Here is a 22,928-nt window from a genome sequence, read left to right on the forward strand (position 1 = left end):
GGTAGAGAGGGAGAACGGAACGGTCTGGAAGACCGTCTGCTGGCCCTACGGTCCAGAAGTCTCCCAATTTCCCACTGGCAGGAAGTCCTCCCGGACGCCCTCTACTCCATCCGGTCACTGCTTTGTACAACAACGAATCAAATACCTCACGAACGCCTCCTGGTCTTCCCTAGGAAATCCTCCTCCGGAACGTCACTTCCGACCTGGCTGGCAGCCCCGGGACACATCCTGCTCCGAAAACATGTGCGGACACACAAACCAAACCCGTTGGCCGAGAGGGTTCATCTCCTCCACACGAACCCTCAATACGCCTATGTGGCGTACCCCAACGGCCGACAGGACACCGTCTCCCTGCGGGACCTGGCGCCCACCGGAGCTCCACACACCCCCTCCCTCCCACCGGCGCACCCCACAGTCACCCCCTCCGGAGCACCACACCCCCCCCCCCAACACCAATCACCCCCTCCCTCCCACCGGCGCACCCCACAGCCGCCCCCTTCCCGGGTGGATCGGTCCTCCCCCCAGTCGCGACTAGGGGTAGTGGAGAAGGAAGAGGCGTCGCTACACTTCCAGAGATGACGGTGCCCGAGCCAGCGCCCGCATTACCACCGGGGCTGAGACAATCAGCGAGGACAAACCAGGGCACCCATTCGACTCACCTAATCCATATAACAAAGCAAGAAATGCCTCTGTAAATAATTCAGTTGCCCAGTAAAAGTGGCATTGTAAATAGTACTGGTAGTTTGATATCGGAGCATAGTCGCCATGGTAACGGCATCCTAGGTACCGACACTGTAAACCCCTACCACCATGCGGTCCACTACCCCCGCCGGGTTCGTTTTTAACAAGGGGTGAATGTGGTGGTATGTATTAGGGGTATTACGGTACCTTGTGATGCCGAGAGGCTATTGGTGGATAGACGCTGGGTCCCGATTGGATCAGCCGCCTACTGGCTCCACCCAGTAAGGCGGAGTATAAGAGCCCGGGTTCTCCCAGCAGCTGCATTCTGTAACTGTGTTGCTGGGGAACAAGTCTGCTTAATAAAGCCATCGATTGACTCCATCTCTTCTCATCTCGTGAGTGATTGATCGTGCTACACATACATTAGTGAAAAAGGACCCCACCGGCTTTGGCCAGGAGTCATTTCTGTCCTCTGATTAGAGCCAAGTTAAAATTTGGAACAGTGAGTTCCTGGGGGCTTTTTAGCAGGTGAGTAACCTGGGAAATTTTAACTGCCCACTCCACCCAGTGTATGCTGGGAAGGTATGTTTAAAATCACCCCTATATCTCTCAAATTATTTTTTTATGTCTTTGTATCTCTTCATTGATGCTTTTGTCCAGAAGCGGAGGTATTATTATTCCTGAAAGACCGAGGACTGGTTGAAAACCCTAGGGCGCACTCCAATGGCCATGCTGCGCCAGAAAAACAGCTTGCCACGGCGCCGCATGGCAAATAAAAGCCAGGAGACCCTGCTCCCGAGATCTATCCAGCTCGCAACGCCTTGTGAGATCCAACGCAATCAAACGGAGACCAGACGGAACTGCAGTCTTGGGTGTTTTCCAGGGGATCGGAGGCCTCCAGCTGCATGCTGTTTGGGAAGGGTGCTGGTGCCACCTGGGCATCCTTACACTGCCAGTCTGGCACCTTGACAGTGCCATTCTGGCAGTGCCATATGGGTGCCAGCCTGGCACTGCCAAGGTCCCCAGGTGGCAGCTGGCATGGCCACTGCAAGGGCGCCAGGTTGGTAGTGCCAAGCTGGCATTCTTTCAAGTGTGCGATCGTGCCGAGGGTGCCCTGCGTAGGTGTTGGGGGAGGGGCCGGGGACCCTCTGATAGTGCGTTGAGGGAGCGGGGGGGAGGTCAGGGATTGCTTCAGGGGCCTCGGAGATCGGGATGCCAGTGGAGTTCCCCAGTGTACAAAATGGAGCTATGTGCGGCCTCAGCCACGCATTCCCCGTTGAGGCCCCTTATGCCAACGCGAGTCACTGGAAAACAGGCGGCTAAACACACTCGCTATGGGACTTTGTTCTCATTTGGTTGAATCAAGCCCCTCTTGCTTCGTTCTTCCCACAGCTATCATTAGCATCTGCGCAGGCATACGCAGCAACCCAGGGTGCCGACAAGTACAGCAGCGAATGCATTGTGGAAGAAGTCTCGGAATATATTGGTATCAATCTGAAGAAAATTCACCAAGTTAACTGAGATTGCGATTAATTTAAACCTATCTTGCTCAGATGACACAACCAAGTTGGCTGTCCATTTTACACCCTGTCCCATTTTACGTCCTACTAAAATGGTTGGTTAGCCACTGGGCAGGTTGGATTGGTAATAACCCCATGGTGATATAAAGTACTAATCAGAGCCTTTTGTTTCAAGGAACTGGAAAACCATTTAAAAGAATGAACTCCAGAAAAACAAACTTTGGAGGAAGGAAGGAACTTGTGTTTATATTGAGCCTTCCACAACCTCAGGATATCCAATTTTTCACAGCGAACTACATACTTTCTGAAGCATGACTCCTGTTGTAATGTAGGTAATGCAATTGTGATTCGTGCACAGCAAACTCCCACAACAGCAATGCGATAATGACCATTGCATCTGTTCTTTATCTGAAGGATATGTAGAACCGGATGCCAGGAAAACTCCCCAACTCTTCAAATATTGTCATGGGATATATTGCATCCACCAGAGAGGGCAGCCCTCGACTTAGCCTCTCATCTGAGATGTCACCTCTGAACAGTGTGCGGCCCCCTCAATACTGGAGCAGAGGATCAGTCTGGATTGCGTGCTCTGGTCTGTGAAATCACCATGGGACATGTACCTATGAACTCTGAGGTGGGAGTGCTACCATAGAGGCAGAATTCATATCCGAGTTAAGAGGTTAGAACTAGAAATAACATTTGTAACACAACCACATTAAAACTTCCACAATACTGGGGACCAAAACCAACAAAAACACCTATTTCATCATCTGGGAAGAAACAGACAACCTACGTTTTATGAGAACCATAACGAAAACATTGATGAAAACATAATGAAACCATGGGTAGTGTGTGTGGGAATAGAGAAAGATCCAAGATGAGGGTTTGAGTTTTTACCGGCTCCTGACCTACAATAGCATGATAGGCCAGATGCAATGTTTATCAATTAAGAGAGAGACACTGTCAAAACGGAATGGTAACTAAAGTTCATTTTCAGTTTTTAAGTACGAAAACATGAGTTGTGTTGAACCATTCTCGAGTTTCATTGATGTGCTCTGGACAGTTTCTTAGTAAATAAATTACTTTCTTTGATATGAAAAGCCTTCTAAATCATGGCGACTGGTGCCTGCAACCTTAAGAAAATGAACACAGTTTGAACATCCTTCTCAAGCCACCGCAGAATCTTGCCAATTCCGTCTGGGATGTGGCCAGAATTGTGGGCGGTCCAGATGAATGGGCACTTGAAGCGGCACCAAGGATCGCGGGAAACGTGAATGTGTGGTTTTCAGGCAAATCTCACAGTTAACATTCCCTGGTCTTCTGTATTGATTTTGGCTGATGATGCTAGCATTCACAAACCAAAACAATCCCCCAAGATAGTGACGAATACTGAATTCCAATAAAGGATTCAAGAGAAATGTTTCGCCATAGAATGGTTAGAACATGGAAATTATTGCCACAGAGAGTAGTCGAGACAAATAGCATTGATGAATCTAAGACGAACCTAGATAAGTATATGTGGGAGAAATAAACGGAAAAGAAACAAAATCCACTGGTTTTGCTAGGTGAAGTAAGATGGGAGAATTGTAAGCGCTGGTACTGAGCAATTGGGTTGATTGGCTTGTTTCTGTACTGAAGGTTCTGTTTAATACCATGTATGTAACCATTGGAGCCAAGTTCCATGTAGGTGTCTATGCTCTTGTCTAGCTGTTTGGCATATTTGGAATATTGGCTTGCTGGCAATAAAGAAACATGATCCACCTTGTTCACTTTCTACAATCCTGCTTGTTACATGATACAATAATAGAGGTTTTGATTAATTAGAGTAATCGACCTCTATCCACTAATTTCCAACAGAACAAAAGGCAAGAAAACTCAGTGTTGGAAAGCTGTGAGAACTGTAGTGATATGCCTGTGGATAATATTGTATACACTCAAAAATGTGACCTCCCACCAGCAGGTGGCGTCTGACATCAGTCATGTGACATCCGGCTCTCGGCAGAAGGTTGTAAAGCGTACGCCAGGACAGTCGCACATAAGGATAGTTCCAGGAGAGTCTAGGAGACTCAGTCAGTAACTTGGTCTGTATAGCATTTTGATAGTTATTTTACCACGTGTACATCAATAAATCACCATTCTAGTTAAGTCACCAGCGGTTCTGTATGAGTCATTACAAAGACAAGGTCACAGAACACAACAAGAAGTACAACACTCTATAAGTCCCTCCTGTTATAATGTAATGTCGATATCCATCAACTGTTGGCTGAATTGTTCCTTCTGTTGTGGAATCTCCAATCTGCACAGAATGATCTACTGAGGGTTAAGCAAAGTTTCCAATCGTCAGATTCAAGCCCTATTTGTCGAAGTAAAATGTCACGGTAATCACGTTCAACCTTTTAACCATGCAATGCCTCCCACAATATTTGTAATCCCAACAAGAAAGGAACAGGATTCATAGAAATCTTGTTCATTAATCACTGATCTCATCTTTATGACCTTTTACCCTGTTGCCAAGCAAACGTTCATCCCACCATCTTCAATGAGTAAATCAATGCAATATTAACAGCCATCGTTGGGAGTTTATTCCATTCATTCATTATACAGTGAGGATAATGAGGTTGCAATCTCTCCATAGTCTTTAAGCTCGTTAATTTAATGCTTACCATAAGACATAGGAGCGGAAGTAAGGCCATTCGGCCCATCGAGTCCACTCCACCATTCAATCATGGCTGATTTCAACTCCATTTACCCGCTCTCTCTCCATAGCCCTTAATTCCTCGAGAAATCAAGAATTTATCAATTTCTGTCTTAAAGACACTCAACGTCCCGGCCTCCACCGCCCTCTGTGGCAACAAATTCCACAGACCCACCACTCTCTGGCTGAAAAAAATTCTCCTCATCTCTGTTCTAAGTGACTCCCTTTTATTCTAAGGCCGTGCCCCTGGGCCCTAGCCTCCCCTGATAATGGAAACATCTTCCCTACGTCCACCCTATCTAAGCCATTCATTATCTTGTAAGTTTCTATTAGATCTCCCCTCAACCTCCTAAACTCCAATGAATATAATCCCAGGATCCTCAGACGTTCATCGTATGTTAGGCCTACCATTCCTGGGAATCATCCGTGTGAATCTCCGCTGGACCCGCTCCAGTGCCAATATGTCCTTCCTGAGGTGTGAGGCCCAAAATTGCTCACAGTATTCTAAATGGGGCCTAACTAATGCTTTATAAAGCTTCAGAAGTACATCCCTGCTTTTATATTCCAAGCCTCTTGAGATAAATGACAACATTGCATTTGCTTTCTTAATTACGGACTCAACCTGCAAGTTTACCTTTAGAGAATCCTGGACTAGGACTCCCAAGTCCCTTTGCACTTCAGCATCATGAATTTTGTCACCGTTTAGAAAATAGTCCATGCCTCTATTCTTTTTTCAAAAGTGCAAGACCTCGCACTTGCCCACGTTGAATTTCATCAGCCATTTCTTGGACCACTCTCCTAAACTGTCTAAATCTTTCTGCAGCCTCCCTACCTCCTCCATACTACCTGCCCCTCCACCTATCTTTGTATCATCGGCAAACTTAGCCAGAATGCCCCCAGTCCTGTCATCTAGATCGTTAATATATAAAGAGAACAGCTGTGGTCCCAACACTGAACACTGCGGGACACCACTCGTCACCGGTTGCCATTCCGAAAAAGAATCTTTTATCCCAGCTCTCTGCCTTCTGCCTGACAACCAATCGTCAATCCATGTTAGTACCTTGCCTCGAATACCATGGGCCCTTATTTTACTCAGCAGTCTCCCGTGAGGCACCTTATCAAAGGCCTTTTGGAAGTCAAGATAGATAACATCCATTGGCTCTCCTTTGTCTAACCTTTTTGTTTGGGCAACACGGTAGCATTGTGGATAGCACAATTGCTTCACAGTTCCAGGGTCCCGGTTCGATTCCGGCTTGGGTTACTCTCTGTGCGGAGTCTGCACATCCTCCCCGTGTGTCCGGGTGCTCCGGTTTCCTCCCACAGTCCAAAGATGTGCAGGTTAGGTGGATTGGCCATGATAAATTGCCCTAAGTGTCCAAAATTGCCCTTAGTGTTGGGTGAGGTTACTGGGTTATGGGGATAGGTTTTTGGAGGTGTTGACCTTGGGTAGGGTGCTCTTTCCAAGACAAATCGATGGCCTCCTTCTGCACTGTAAATTCTATGATAATCTATGATTATCTCTTCAAAGAACTCTAACAGGTTTGTCAGGCACGACCTCCCCTTACTAAATCCATGCTGACTAGTCCTAATCCGACCCTGCACTTCCAAGAATTTAGAAATCTCATCCTTAACAATGGATTCTAGAATCTTGCCAACAACCAAGGTTAGGCTAATTGGCCTATAATTTTCCATCTTTTTCCTTGTTCCCTTCTTAAACAGGGGGGTTACAACAGCGATTTTCCAATCCTCTGGGACTTTCCCTGACTCCAGTGACTTTTGAAAGATCATAACTAACGCCTCCACTATTTCTTCAGCTATCTCCTTTAGAACTCTAGGATGTAGCCCATCTGGGCCCGGAGATTTATCAATTTTTAGACCTCTTAGTTTCTCTAGCACTTTCTCCTTTGTGATGGCTACCATATTCAACTCTGCCCCCTGACTCTCCTGAATTGTTGGGATATTACTCATGTCTTCTACGGTGAAGACTGACGCAAAATACTTATTTAGTTCCTCAGCTATTTCCTTGTCTCCCATCACTAGATTACCAACGTCATTTTGGAGCGGCCCAATGTCTACTTTTGCCTCCCGTTTGTTTTTAATGTATTTAAAGAAACTTTTCCTATCATTCCTAATGTTATTGGCTAGCCTACCTTCAAATTTGATCCTCTCTTTCCTTATTTCTCTCTTTGTTATCCTCTGTTTGTTTTTGTAGCCTTCCCAATCTTCTGACTTCCCACTACTCTTTGCCACATTCTAGGCTTTCTCTTTTGCTTTGATGCATTCCCTAACTTCCTTTGTCAGCCATGGCTGCCTAATCCCCCCTCTGATAACCTTTCTTTTCTTTGGGATGAACCACTGTACTGTGTCCTCAATTACTCCCAGAAACTCCTACCATTGCTGTTCTGCTGTCTTTCCCACTAGGCTCTGCTCTCAGTCGATTTTCGTCAGTTCCTCCCTCATGCCCCTGTAGTTACCTTTATTTAACTGTAACACCTTTACATCTGATTCTACCTTCTTTCTTTCAAATTGCAGATTGAATTCTACCATATTATGATCACTGCCTCCTAAGTGTTCCCTTACTTTAAGATCTTTAATCAAGTCTGGCTCATTACATAACACTAAGTCCAGAATGGCCTGTTCCCTCGTGGGCTCCATCACAAGCTGTTCCAAAAAGCCCTCCTGTAAACTTTCAATGAATTCCCTTTCCTTGGGTCCACTGGCAGCATTATTTACCCAGTCCACCTGCATATTGAAGTCCCCCATGATCACTGTGACCTTGCCTTTCTGACATGCACTTTCTATTTTGTGGTGCATTTTGTGCCCCTGGTCCTGACCACTGTTAGGAGGCCTGTACATAACTCCCATTATGTTTTTTTTGCCTTTGTGGTTCCTAAACTCTACCCACACAGACTCCACATCATCTGACCCTATGTCGTTTAGTGCTATTGATTTAATTTCATTCCTAATTGACAAGGCAACCCCACACCCTCTGCCCACCTCTCTGTCTTTTCGATAGGTTGTGAATCCCTGGGTGTTTAAATGCCAGTCCTGAACCCCCTGCAACCACGTCTCTGTGATGCCTACCACATCATACCTGCCAGTCACAATCTGGGCCACAAGCTCATCTACCTTGTTCCGTACACTGCGTGCTTTTAAATATAGCACCTTTAATTCTCTATTGACCGTCCCTTTTTGTTTTCTTAGTGTGGTGGACCTTGGTTTACTGAGCCTTTCCATACACTGTGTCATATTTTGTGGGATGGGGACTATCGTAACCTCTCCTGAGTTCTGTCTTTCGTGCTTTTTTGTATTCCTAAGCAGCTACGCTTCCCACTGATTACTTCACCTCTTGGTTCCCTAACTTTCCCTTCCCCCCCAATCTCTCGTTTAAAGTCCTGTTGACCACCCTATTTACTCTTTTCGCCAGAACACTGGTCCCAGCTCGGTTCAGGTGGAGACCATCCCAACGGTATAGGTCCCCCCTGTCCCAAAACTGATGCCAGTGTCCCATGAAAAGGAACCCCTCTTTCCCACACCACTCTTTCAGCCACGTGTTAACTTCCCTTATTCTTGCCTCCCTATGCCAATTTGCATGTGGCTCAGGCAGTAATCCAGAGATTATGACCCTTGAGGACCTGTTTTTCAATTTGAATCCTAGCTCTTTATAATCTCTAAACAGGTCCTCTTTCCTAGACTTGCATATGTTGTTGGTACCGACATGGACCACAACAACTGGATCCTCCCCCTCCCTCTCCAGTATCCTTTCAAGCTGGTCAGAGATGCCCTGCACCCTAGCACCGGGCAGGCAACATACCATGTGGGACTCTTTATCCTGTTCACAAAGGATACCATCTATCCCCCTGATAGTAGAATCCCCTACAACTACAACTTGCCTATTTACTCCCTCCCCTTGAATGGCCTGCTGAACCATGGTGCCTTGGTCAGCTGACTCATCCTTCCTGCAGCCCTGTTCGCCATCCACACAGGAAGCAAGTGTCTCATACCTGTTGGACAGGGTCAAGGGCTGAGGCTCCTGAGTTCCTGACTGCTGGTTCCCTTTACCTGCCTGACTTGCAGTCACACCCTGCTGTCCCTGGCCACTGGCAGGATTTAAACTACTTACTCTGACAGGTGTGACTGCCTCCTGAAACACAGTGTCCAGGTAAGTCTACCCCTCCCGGATGTGCCTCAGTGTTTGAAGCTCAGACTCCAGCTCATCAACTCTGAGCCGGAGCTCTTCGAGCAGCCAACACTTACTGCAGATGTGGTCACTGCAGGTCGCAATGGGATCTGCCAGCTCCCACATCAAGTAGCTCAAGCACATCACCTGACAAGCCATCTCTAATTAATTAATTAGTTTAATTTAAGTTGACGAGTTTAGCTGTGTTTTTTTTTAATTTGGGGCTGATTTGCTATCAACCAATCAGATCACAGCTTCCCTCTGACGTCACTTTTGAAAAAAAAACTGGAAAACAGGGAGTTACCATTAGGTTTTTATACTCAGAGACTGCTCCTCCTCCTCCAAACGACTCCCGAAATTAGGCCCGAAGAAAGAGAGAACAAAACAGTAGGGAAAAAGCACCTTCTCCCACTCTGCACCGAATTACCAAGTTCCAAATTCCCACTCTGGATGTGTCTCACTCACTCAGGCTGTGTCCCTTGACCAGCGCAATGCTTACTGAGTGTGCTTTCTGTCTGTCTTTTATACAGACTTTAGGATGACTCACACTAAAACTTCAAAGAGAAGAATACAATGTGTACCTTTGTGCCCCTAAACAGGCCTCAGGTGACTGCCTCTCAGCAATTAGGGTCGGGACAGCTTCAGCCAATCAGACACTAATTTACACTGCACTTTTAACTGAAAAACAGCACAATTAGATTAACCACTTACCTTTCCTGGTTACCTCACTGCACCAAATTACCAAGTTTCAAAATTCTCACTCTGTCTGTGTCTCACTCACTCAGGCTGTGTATCTTGACCAGTGCAACATTACAATCTAACTTAAATTATCCACTTTTATATATTATCTGTGCCACTTAGCATTTTAGGGCAGCACGGTGGCATTGTGGATAGCACAATTGCTTCACAGCTCCAGGGTCCCAGGTTCCGGCTTGGGTCACTGTCTGTGCGGAGTCTGCACATCCTCCCCGTGTGTGCGTGGGTTTTCTCCGGGTGCTCCGGTTTCCTCCCACAGTCCAAAGATGTGCAGGTTAGGTGGATTGGCCTTGATAAATTGACCTTAGTGTCCAAAATTGTCCTTAGTGTTGGGTGGGGTTGCTGGGTTATGGGGATAGGGTGGAGGTGTTGACCTTGGGTAGGGTGCTCTTTCCAAGAGCTGGTGCAGACTCGATGGGTCGAATGGTCTCCTTCTGCACTGTAAATTCTATGATAATCTATGATTTTATGAGGTCTGCTTATCACCTCTTAATTTTATTGTCTCCAGGAGAAACATAAGAACATAAGAACTAGGAGCAGGAGTAGGCCATCTGGCCCCTCGAGCCTGCTCCACCATTCAATGAGATCATGGCTGATCTTTGTGGACTCAGCTCCACTCTCCGGCCCGTACACCATAACCCTTAATCCCTTTATTCTTCAAAAAACTATCTATCTTTATCTGAAAAACATTTAATGAAGGAGCCGCTACTGCTTCACTGGGCAAGGAATTCCATAGATTCACACCCCTTTGGGTGAAGCAGTTCTTCCTAAACTCAGTCTTAAATCTACTTCCCCTTATTTTGAGGCTATGCCCCCTAGTTCTGCTTTCACCCGCCAGTGGAAACAACCTGCCCGTATCTATCCTATCTATTCCCTTCATAATGTTATATGTTTCTCTAAGATCCCCCTCATCCTTCTAAATTCCAACGAGTACAGTCCCAGTCTGCTCAACCTCTCCGCGTAATCCAACTCCTTCGCTCTGGGATTAACCTCGTGAATCTCCTCTGCACACCCTCCAGTGCCAGTACGTCCTTTCTCAAGTAAGGAGACCAAAACTGAACACAATACTCCAGGTGTGGCCTCACTAACACCTTATACAATTGCAGCATAACCTCCCTAGTCTTAAACTCCATCCCTCTAGCAATGAAGGACAAAATTCCATTTGCCTTCTTAATCACCTGTTGCACCTGTAAACCAACTTTTTGCGACTCATGCACTAGCACACCCTGGTGTCTCTGCACAGCAGCATGTTTTAATATTTTATCATTTAAATAATAATCCCTTTTGCTGTTATTACTACCAAAATGGGTAACCGCACATTTGTCAACATTGTATTCTCTCTGCCAGACCCTAGCCCACTCACTTAGCATATCCAAATCCCTCTGCAGACTCCCAGTATCCTCTGCACTTTTTGCTTTACCACTCATCTTAGTGTCGTCTGCAAACTTGGACACATTGCCCTTGGTCCCCAACTCCAAATCATCTATGTAAATTGTGAACAATTGTGGGCCCAACACTGATCCCTGAGGGACACCACTAGCTACTGATTGCCAACCAGAGAAACACCCATTAATCCCCACTCTTTGCTTTCTATTAATTAACCAATCCTCTATCCATGCTACTACTTTCCCCTTAATGCCATGCATCTTTATCTTATGCAGCAACCTTTTGTGTGGCACCTTGTCAAAGGCTTTCTGGAAATCCAGATATACCACATCCATTGGCTCCCCGTTATCTACTGCACTGGTAATGTCCTCAAAAAATTCCAAAAAATTAGTTAGGCACGATCGGCCCTTTATGAACCCATGCTGCGTCTGCCCAATGGGACAATTTCCATGCAGATGATAGATTCCAGCATCTTCCCTACTACCGAAGTTAAGCTCACTGGCTTATAATTACCCGCTTTCAGCCTACCTCCTTTTTTAAACAGTGGTGTCACGTTTGCTAATTTCCAATCTGCCGGGACCACCCCAGAGTCTAGTGAATTTTGGTAAATTATCACTAGTGCATTTGCAATTTTCCTAGCCATCTCTTTTAGCACTCTGGGATGCATTCTATCAGGGCCAGGAGACTTGTCTACCTTTAGCCCCATTAGCTTGCCCATCACTACCTCCTTAGTGATAACAATCCTCTCAAGATCCTCACCTGTCATAGCCTCATTTCCATCAGTCACTGGCATGTTATCTGTGTCTTCCACTGTGAAGACCGACCCAAAAAACCTGTTCAGTTCCTCAGCCATTTCCTCATCCCCCATTATTAAATCTCCCTTCTCATCCTCTAAAGGATCAATATTTACCTTAGCCACTCTTTTTTGTTTTATATATTTGTAGAAACTTTTACAATCTGTTTTTATATTCTGGGCAAGTTTACTCTCATAATCTATCTTACTCTTCTTTATCGGTTTTTTAGTAGCTTTCTGTTGCCCCCTAAAGATTTCCCAGTCCTCTAGTCTCCCACTAATCTTTGCTACTTTGTAGGTTTTTTCTTCAATTTGATACTCTCCCATATTTCCTTAGATACCCACAGTCGATTTTCCCTCCTTCTACCGTCCTTCCTTTTTGTTGGTATAAACCTTTGCTGAGCACTGTGAAAAATCGCTTGGAAGGTTCTCCGCTGTTCCTCAACTGTTTCACCATAAAGTCTTTGCTCCCAGTCTACCTTAGCTAGTTCTTCTCTCATCCCATTGTAATCTCCTTTGTTTAAGCACAAAACACTAGTGTTTGATTTTACCTTCTCACCCTCTATCTGTATTTTAAATTCCACCATATTGTGATCGCTCCTTCCGAGAGGATCCCTAACTATGAGATCCTGAATCAATCCTGAATCAAACAAGTTTTACTGCTGTGAAACTTTCTTTATAATGTTGAAAGATAAGTGTCAGACCTTTTCTTCCTCTGACACCCCACCCCTTCGAATGTTTTGCCGTTGTTTTGAAGATAGGATTGCAGAGTTTGTCAGAATCATTGGGTTGGATTTTAGAGCAATTGGGGGTGGGTTTGGATGGCAGGCAGAGGGGGCAGTAAAACTGGGCACCATACCATGGGCACCATTCCAATAACCTACCTGCCCACCCTGCCTCAATTTTACCAGGCCTCCTCTGTCTCCACTGGGATTTAACCCAAGGCAGAAGAGGCCCATGTCAAGTGTGCCCTGGCAGCTCTCGCTGTTCGGGCTGGTGGCTGGTCAGTGGGGTGGAAATGCCGCCTTTACAAGACTGTGTCCATCGAAGGTTACCCATAAAGATCTTCCCATTTCCTTTCTCTATCTTTCCTGTCCAGACTGGTTCTAAACCTGATCGCTCTGGCACCCACCCCTCTTGCCCTGATCTGTCAGCCTGGCCCAGGTGCTACAGGGCTCCATTCATATTTATATTTGCTTCCTGCTCCATCAAGAATTGTTATTGAGGACTGGATGCAGTACCAGCAGTGGCCACAGTGCCCGGTGAGCAGCTGCCGATTTGATTGGCTGGCAGCTCATTGCAGTGGGACTTCCTCCCAGATGGGAGCTGGAAGTTTCACCTCAACCATGTATCAGGCTGAGAGCCATTAATTGGCTGCAGGGCAAGATGGTGAAGGAACAGTTGAGGTGATCTTGACTTTCACACCAGGAATCAGTGATCCCTGCCTACCCCACCATTGTTAAATCCAGCCAATAGAATTATAGAATGGTTGTAGCACGGAAGGAGGCCCACCATGACTGTGCCAGCCCCCAGCAGGAGCAACTCAGCTATTTCACCCCTCCTTTCCCCTCAGCCCTGCAAATGGTTTCCTTTATGGCCTATAATGGGTGCCCAATCCTGCAGGAACCTTCACGCCTGACTTCTCAATATAGTCTCCCCCAGGAAATACGAATTTGCCATGTTTCCCCAAAATATTTTAATTAAGATAATTTGGTTTGACAGTACTCGAATAACCTTGAGATGTGGTCAGATGTATGATTATACGATTATCTTTATTGAATGCCTTCAATGAAGAATTAATCATCTCTTCCCTGATTTTGTTGATGGCCATTTATTAAGCTCAGTTTGTATCTCCTACATCTGTATATATCGCTTTCTATTTGTCCAGTTTGTAATCTATTAACTGATTCACAAATGTAACGGCTGAAAAGGAAAGATCCATCAAGTTTGCCTTCCACCATCCTGGGAGTCACATGATACAGTAATAAATGAGTTGCTAACTAATCAATTCTTCTCAATCATCCGACAACAGACCCAGACACTGGACGAGGAAACCCCCAGTGGTGGAGACCTTGGGAATCATAGCTCTAAGGCTAACGGTGCCTCCGGATAGAAGGTTCTGTGAATCTTGTTTTATAATGTTGAGGGATCAATGTCAGGATCACTTTCCTCGCATCCTCTTGAACCCCTTGATGTGAAATACCATATGGCCTGCCTCACAATATTCATTTAATCTATCCCAAGATATTATTTTCTGAAAGAAATCCAGTTTACTTTCCTTTGAATAAACAAACATTATCTGCTTCCACCCATCCATTCATTGGAGTAGATGCCGTTCAATGCCATTAATTTTCCCTCAGCTGGTCTGACGGCCACCAGGTTTTGTATTGTCAGCACATTTGTTACATTACTGGGAGTTCCTCGCTCTCATATTGTTTATGAATAGCTTCAACACTGGAGAAAAAAAGGGTCCAATCCCCATTACTGTTTATAAATAGTCTAAATATCACGGGACCCAGAGCAGAGCTCAGCATAACTCCATTATTCACTGCTCCAGACAGAACCTATTCCATTTATCATTGTGTCCAGCCTTCTGCTCCCAAGGCAGTTTTCCACCCAGCAGGCTAATTTGCTATTATAATCTAATCCAGAGCTCAAAGATTAAAAGAGTCATAAGTTTACAATTGGGTTTAGAAATTTGTCTGGAAGAGTTATTCCAACAATAAAATAGCTGAACGCTATTTCAGGGATGGTTTAATTATATATATTTGGCAGCTTTCGCTATATAAGACATTCTCCATTCAGGTTTGGCCCGAACAGGTACAATGCTTCCATTTTAGGTCATGCTTGAAGTTCCATATGCTTGCTAGTTAATGCTGATTTGTAAGGCTCGCGTACAGCTTGAAACACATTACATGGAAATCTCATTATTGGCCAGGCCCCAAATACCAAAAGGAAGCAGTAATGCATGTTTGCTTGCCATAACTTGCTCAGAGGTCAGAGAGCGTATGGAAAACAAATGCAAAAGAAAAGAAAAAAAATCCCTCCACACTTGAAAAAATATGCACACTAGCTGCTGATGTTGCTGTGCTGTTCCGTTAATCTACTTTGACTTGATGCCATTCACAGTTACGGGAAGCCCACCTTGCCAAATCTGCACTTACATCTTCTGCATACAATATGAGGCAGATTTCTCTTTGCTTTTTTTGGCCTTTTTCTCAAGGGAGCTGCAATACAAAGGAGTGGAAGTTATATTACAGTCACATAAAAGCTCCGGTTAGACCCTGAATATGTGTTCAGCTCAGGACAGTGCACGTCAGCAGATATAAAGTGGCCTTGATGACGGCGAGACAGATTTTCACCAGAACGAAATGATACCGAGGCTAAAAAGGTTAAATTATGAGGATAGGTTTAATAGATCCTGCTTGTATTCCCCTGAGTATAGGATATTTGATCTAACTGACATGTTTGGAGATGTCGATAGGATAGATAGATAAACTACTACCTCTGGCAAGGGAGACCAGAAAAAAAGGGTCATTACCTTAAGATTAGAGCTAAGCCCAGCAGGGTTCTTGTCAGGGAGCATGACTCCACACCAAGGGCAGTGAAAATCTGGAACTCTTTCCCCACGAAAAACTGTTGAGGTTAGGTTAATTAAAAATGTCAACACGGTGGCACAATGGTCAGCACTGCTGCCTCACGGCACCGAGCATCTGGGTTCGATCCCGACCCCGGGTCACTGTCCGTGTGGAGTTTGCACATTCTCCCAGTATCTGTGTGGGTCGGGTCTCACCGCCATAACACAAAAAGATATGCAGGGTAGGTGGATTGGCCATGCTAAATTGCCCCTTAATTGGGAAAAAAAGAATTGGGTACTCTCAACAATTTTTTAAAAATATCAACATTCAGATTGGTAGCTTTTTGCTAGACAAGGAAGGTACATAGAAACACAGCTGGTAGATTAAATTAAGATCAGCCATACTCCAAATTAGTGGCAGAATAGTTTTGAGGGGCTGAATGGCCTACTCTTGTTCCTCTGTTCCGTTGACTGTATCCGTGATAAGTAAAGCATCAATGCACAAGATGTACATTTTGTAGGAATGACCTGCTACACTATCAAGTTTCAGCCTACTTTCCTACCATAGGCAAGTGTTGCCACACCTGAGCCCATGCCAGTCTTATCTGATTTTTGAACACATGCACTTCTAGAACTGATGAACAGATGACCTTTAGGAGGAGGAGTCCTGCTCAATTTTCCTCTTCATAACCATGCCACGGCCAATTAGCTGTGGTTCAGTGGGTAACAGTCTCACCTATGAATCTGAAGTTCATAGGTTCAAGTCCCAGTCCAGAGACTTGAACACAAAGTCCAGCTGCTGAATTTTGCCTACCCCCAATGGGCATGTTTCCCATGGTAGGGACACGCACACATACATCAAATGGGGACTTACTTGCCTTTGGACTCCTCACTCCAGCTGCAGTCCTGGCAGCTGCCACTGACACCTTCCTGGCGCTGCTGGGACTGATGAAGCTGCATGCCGGTTCGACCTCAGCGCCAATGCTCGGCGTTAAACCAACTGGCTTCACGCCTTCCGGGGGGGGGGGGGGGGGGGGGGTGCATCTGCCCCCTCCCCCATGTTATTCAGCCCCCTAGACTTTCAATGTTGGAAGTGTTGACTTTGAAATGAGACGTCGAACTGAAGTTAATGGGTGGGATTCTTCATTGGCTGGAGGCAAAATTGGGAAATGCGATTGGATGGAGAATAGATTTTGACGCCCAAATCGCAGCGGGTGCCGATTTGACGCCAAATCACAATTCTCCAGTACCTTGACATCAATGCGGTCCGGAACGCCCATACAGTAAACACCGTTTGCATATTATTAGCGGACCTGACCGGGTATTCTCTGGGGCCTCCCCGATTCTCCGCCTCCAATGGGCCGAGTTCCCGACGTCGAGGTTCACTTGTGCTTTTAAAAATCGTTAAACCGGCATTGTGGCTGCTGGGGGAGAGAGAGGGGGACGGAAAGTGCCATCGTTTGCTGACAGTTGTGCCGCTGATCACGGGGGTTCTGCCATGCTCAGGGGGAGTAGAGGGGGGTGGCCAGGTGGTGCATTGTGGGGTCGGGGTGGACGGGCACGGAACACCATTGCTGCAGCCGGCTAAGCAGCCATGCAGCTGTGCACACCGCTGACAGCACACTGTGAACTTAGGGCCATGGGTCATATAGGGTGTCCCCCCAAGGCCACCCCTCCTAGCTGCCCTCTGGCCCCAGCTGACCCATCAGCTGTATGGGCGTGCTCCAGTGCAACCAGTGCCATCTTGTTGGCTGAGATGAGTGTGTGTGTGGATCGTAATGTGTGAATGCGGCTGCAGCTTGTAAGCCTGCTGAGTGTCAATCACGGACCCTGTTCATAGAACATAGAACATTACAGCGCAGTACAGGCCCTTCGGCCCTCAATGTTGCGCCGACCTGTGAAACCACTCTAAAGCCCATCTACACTATTCCCTTATCGTCCATATGTCTATCCAATGACCATTTGAATGCCCTTAGTGTTGGCGAGTCCACTACTGTTGCAGGCAGCGCATTCCACGCCCTTACTACTCTCTGAGTAAAGAACCTACCTCTGACATCTGTCCTATATCTATCTCCCCTCAATTTAAAGGTATGCCCCTCATGCTAGACATCACCATCCGAGGAAGAAGGCTCTCACTGTCCACCCTATCCAATCCTCTGATCATCTTGTATGCCTCAATTAAGTCACCTCTTAACCTTCTTCTCTCTAATGAAAACAGCCTCAAGTCCCTCAGCCTTTCCTCATAAGATCTTCCCTCCATACCAGGCAACATTCTGGTAAATCTCCTCTGCACCCTTTCCAATGCTTCCACATCCTTCCTATAATGCGACGACCAGAATTGCACGCAATACTCCAAATGCGGCCGCACCAGAGTTTTGTACAGCTGCAACATGATCTCATGGCTCCAAAACTCAATCCCTCTACCAATAAAAGCTAACACACCGTACGCCTTCTTAACAACCCTCTCAACCTGGGTGGCAACTTTCAGGGATCTATGTACATGGACACCGAGTTTCTCATTGGAATCGGTCATGTTTCATGTGGCGCCGGTGCTAGCCCCTCCACGGTAGCTGAATCGACCCAGGTTTGACGCCAATTATGTTGCCGCGGAAGTCCACGAATCCTGCTCTGGCATCAACACTCAGTCTCAGGAACGGGGAATCTCCGCCGATCTGTCATCTCAGTTGGGTGTAAAAGGTCCTGGAACAGTCATTCAAAAAAGAGCCGCGGAGTTCTCCCCATCCCCCTTGTCCAGGTCTATATCTAAGCCTCAACCAACATCACCCAACGTTTTGAGAGTTCGGTGTGTGTAAATTGGCTGCCACCTTTTCTAACTTCTAAACAATGATTATACTTCAAAATTACTTCTTTGACTGCAAATTAATTTTGGACATTGTAAGGTTGTGAAAGATGTCCTGGAAAGTCTTTTTTTTTTGTGGATCCTCCACCACAATCCTGCCTGAGATGGGAGAGCTCAGCACAGGCCTCTTTGGCTGTGTCATCACAGACTGACCTCCATAACCCACCAACATTGGTTTGTGTGAATGAAACAGCAACACGTTAATGACCGGATAATCTTTTCCATTTGTGATGTTGACTGACCAATGGATATTGGGCAGGGCACCTGGGATAACTCCCTTGTTCTTCTTTAAAATAGTGCTACATCCACCAAAGAAGGCAGCAGTTTAACATCACATCCAGAAAACAGCACCTCCAACAGTGCGGTGTTCCCTCAGTCCTGCATTGGAATGTTGGCCTTGATTTGAGCACGGAGCCTTGTGATTCAGAAGCAAATGTGCTACCAACTGAACCATGGTTAATACAGGCCACTGCTGGAACGTGCTGATGTTACATCTCCAGGATATGTTCACAAATCCTTTATTTCGCATAGACGTCTGTCAAGCAGCTGAATTGGAAGCAGCAGGAATAAGATCCTGGTCCTGCGATAGGCGACTCCCTGGGGCTGGTGCCCCAGAGGCATGATGGGCAAGTCACGCAAGACGCTGTAGATATCGGTGGGAATGGAAGGTCCCTCCAGCAGCCAATGGCGAGCTGACACTATTGCTGGAAAACATGCCGGGGCGGAGGAGCGGGCGGTGGGAAACCCTGCCCTCCGTCTTTATTTTTGGCTCCGCTGATGAAGTTTCCTGTGCTCCAGATTTTCTTTCCTTGTGCTTTCAGGCTCCATTTCCTCCTCACACAAAAGCTGACTTTCCCAAACAATTATGACCTCGGAATAATGATAGTGTACAGCTAGAAACTGGTGCTTTGCTCTTTTTAAATTTTCCCTTTGTTGATCAGTCTCAATGACAAACGCTGACCTCTGGCCCATTGTTGTTCAAATTACTTTCCTGGATGTTGCTATCCAATGAAAGACTGGCATTTGTATATGGATCGTTTAATGATCTCAGACTGTCACAAATTATTTACTGCCGGACTGCCGGTGACGGCGGGCGGGAGGCGGCCGCACAATGGGGGGCTCCCGTTCGGGAACGGCATTTTCGGGACTTTAAGACCGGTCCCAGGGTCCACGGAGGTGGCAGAAGCAGGGAGAAGGCACGGAGGAGGCACAGTGAAGACACAGTAGGAAAAAAAGAACAAAGAAAAATGTCGAGGGTGAGCAAAAAAACGGCCGAAAAAAACCCAGCTGGAGGTCCGTCGGGGAGTGGAAAGGTCACTGCGGGGTCACCAGGAAAAATGGAGGCTGGAGCACCAGGGAAGGCCGCACTGCTTACGGCTGAAGAAATAACCAAGGTGATGGCTGCGGAATTTGAAAAGCAGTTGGCGCAGATTGCGAAATGCATGGAGACGGTGAGGAAGGAGATGAGGAAGGTTTTGAGTGTGCTGGTGGAGGAGGCGGTTTCCCCAGTGAGGATGGAGGTGGCGAGCGCAGTGGCGGAGGTACGAGAGCAAGGTGGGAGAGCTGAAGGAAGTGAAGGAGACGTTATTGCAGCACGGTGATCAACTTGCCTCGATGGGGAAAGAGATGCGGAAGGTGATGGATACTAACAAGGATCTGCGAGCAAAAATGGAAGACCTGGAAAATAGATCCAGGCGACAGGACTTCAGAATTGTGGGGCTGCCCGAAGGAGTTGAAGGACCAAAGCCGACTGAGTATTTTGCCGCGATGCTGGCAAAACTATTGGGGGAGAGGGAGGACCCCTCCCGATATGAACTGGATCGGGCTCATCGGTCATGGAGGCCTGTACCAAAGGCGAGTGAGCCGCCAAGGGCAGAGACTCTGTGCTTCCGTAGGTACAGGGTGAAGGAGAAGGTCCTGAGCTGGGCCAAGCAGAAGTGGGTGGTGCAGTGGGCTGGAGCTGGTATACGTGTATACCAGGACTTTACGGTGGAGCTGGCAAGGAGGCGGGCTGCCTTCAACCGGGTGAAGAGGGCACTGTATATTAGCAAGGTGCGGTGCGGCATTGTATATCCAGCGAAGCTGAGGGTGACTTACAAGCTCAGGGACTTTTATTTTGGAACGGTGGAAGCAGCGGAGGAGTTTGCGAAAGCAGAAGGACTGTGGCAGAACTGACAAATTGAGGAATGGCCATGTGCCGATGTAACCTGATGACTGTATTTTCTTCTTTTTTGTATCACTGCGCGCGGGTGTAGAGATTAAAGGAGCCAAGGTGGTATATATTTGGACAAGGGAAGGGACGGGACTTTCACTCGAAATGAGAATTCTTTGGGGTGTAGGTGGATATGTGGGGTTTGTGTGCTAAAAGGGGATCTTTGGGCTTTCCTGGGGCTGGTCAAGTGGGAAAGGGACCTGGGCGGGGGGCCTCCACGCTGGCCGGTTTAAGCCGGCCAGTGAATGGGAGTGAGGTGGGGGGAGGGGCTGCGGCCATCGGAGCCTGGCAGAACAGGGTCCGAGTGGTCTAGCCGGGGTGGAAAGTTGGGGGGAAAGGAACCGAGGGTGGGGGAGGAGTTTTACAAGAGGCAGTGGACGGGAGGAGCTGGAGACCTGGGGTGGGGGGGAGCTGTGTAAGATTAAGGTGACTACGGGTAATCCCTGATTCCTTTTTGTCATCTGTTTATGTAAACATGCGGGTTGAGGTTTGGGGGTTGGTGGGTAGATGGGATCGTTGTTATTATGGGGACTGACATATCTTGCTGATTATTGTTCATTGTTAATGGATGTAAATGTGGGAGAAAATGTGAAAATGGAGAATAAATTAAAAAAAAAAAAATTAAAAAAATTATTTACTGCCAATAATATACTTTAGAAGTATGTTCGCTGTTAGACGGTTAGGACACATGGCAGTCAATTTGTGCACAGCAAGGTTCCGCAGCGAGATAAGTGACTAGATTACCTGTTTTAATGATATTTGTTGAGGGATAAATATTGGCCGAGTCAGAGGGGAGAACTCTGCTGCTCTTCTTCCAAATAATCACCTGGGGTCCTTTGCATCCAACTGACGGGATAGACGGCCATTTGGTTCAAACTATCATCTCAAAGGTGACCCCTCTGGCAATAGAGCAGCCTGTCAGTACTGATCTGGGAGTGTCACCCTGGATTATATGCTCAAATCTCTGGAGTGGCGCTTGTACCAACAGCCTACAGACTCAGAGGGATGCGATTTATTGGCCACGTTGCATTCTCATCCTAGTACAACGCAACCGTAGATGCTGGGAGAGGCTTCTGCGGGCTTCCTGGTAACGTTCGCGCCTCGAGGGTTCTACCCAAGACCCAGGAGGCGTCGGAATCGCGCCCAAAAGGGGCGTGACCAAAAGATGCTCAGTCGAGTTCACCCGCTATCTACCGACCTCCCGTGATCTACCAGCCTCTCCAGGGAGGCTGCAATCGGGGGCCTGACCAGTACTGGTCCACACAAACGTGGACCAGGCAAACCGGCACCCAGGGGATCTCCCAGGCCATCAGTGCCCACTGGGTGGCCAGGGATGGTATATGGTTGCTTCCTGTCCCTCCCTCTAGAACTTGGGCACCTTGACAATGCACGGCTGGCACCTTTGCACTGCCACCCTGGTACTGCCAAGCTGGCAGGAGCACTACCAGGCTGGTGGTGCACGGATGCCCAGGTGCCAGGATGGCACTGCCAAGGGTCATGGCCCAATGAGGGTCATGGGAGGAGGGAGGAGGGGGGGGGTTGTTGAAGGTGGGGGTTGCATGGCAGGTAAGTAGGGGCCTCTGGGAGGCTGGTGGGGGTGACGGCTGGGGTCCTGGAGGGGAGGGCCTGTAAGAGGACAGAGGGGAGCCTCAAAATGGGGGGACACCCAGGGATACCATAGCGGGGTGTCCTCACTTGCGGTGGGGGGGGTAGTTCCCATGTGTGTGCAGGATGACATTCCCCATGGGTGGGGGTGTGTGGGGGACCCACAAGCTCACTTAGGGATCGAGCCCAGGCCACCCACAACCTCCACCCATTCTCCTCCCACCTCTCTGGCCAGCCCTGACCAGTCCACTCCTCACACCCATCAGAGAGAGCACCGAAGCAGGTTGGAATAGTTGTAGCAAGTGTTTATTGTGAACAAATATATATAGGTTTGTGCCCTAGCACCTATAACTAAACTGTGCACTGCACCCGTGCCAACTTAACTGGTGTCTCACTTTATGGCCTTACGGGCCCTAACGCTATGTCTAGGTGGTTCCCCAGATGGTACAACAGGAGTGGAAGCGGCCTGCTGTGATTCCCACCTTGCGACCTGGCTGCCCGTTGGCGGGTGTCTTCTGGGGCAACCAGGCCTGGATGGGCCAGGCCATCCCAGGTGTCGTGGTGCCACCCTGTTCCGGCGCTGCCCACCAGATGCACCAGGGACAGGAGGGGGGAGAGTCCCTGGCTCTGCGACTGCATCTCCACTATGGATGGGACTGTCCG

Source organism: Scyliorhinus torazame, chromosome 6, assembly GCF_047496885.1.
Source record: "Scyliorhinus torazame isolate Kashiwa2021f chromosome 6, sScyTor2.1, whole genome shotgun sequence".
In the NCBI taxonomy this organism is placed as follows: Eukaryota; Metazoa; Chordata; class Chondrichthyes; order Carcharhiniformes; family Scyliorhinidae; genus Scyliorhinus; species Scyliorhinus torazame.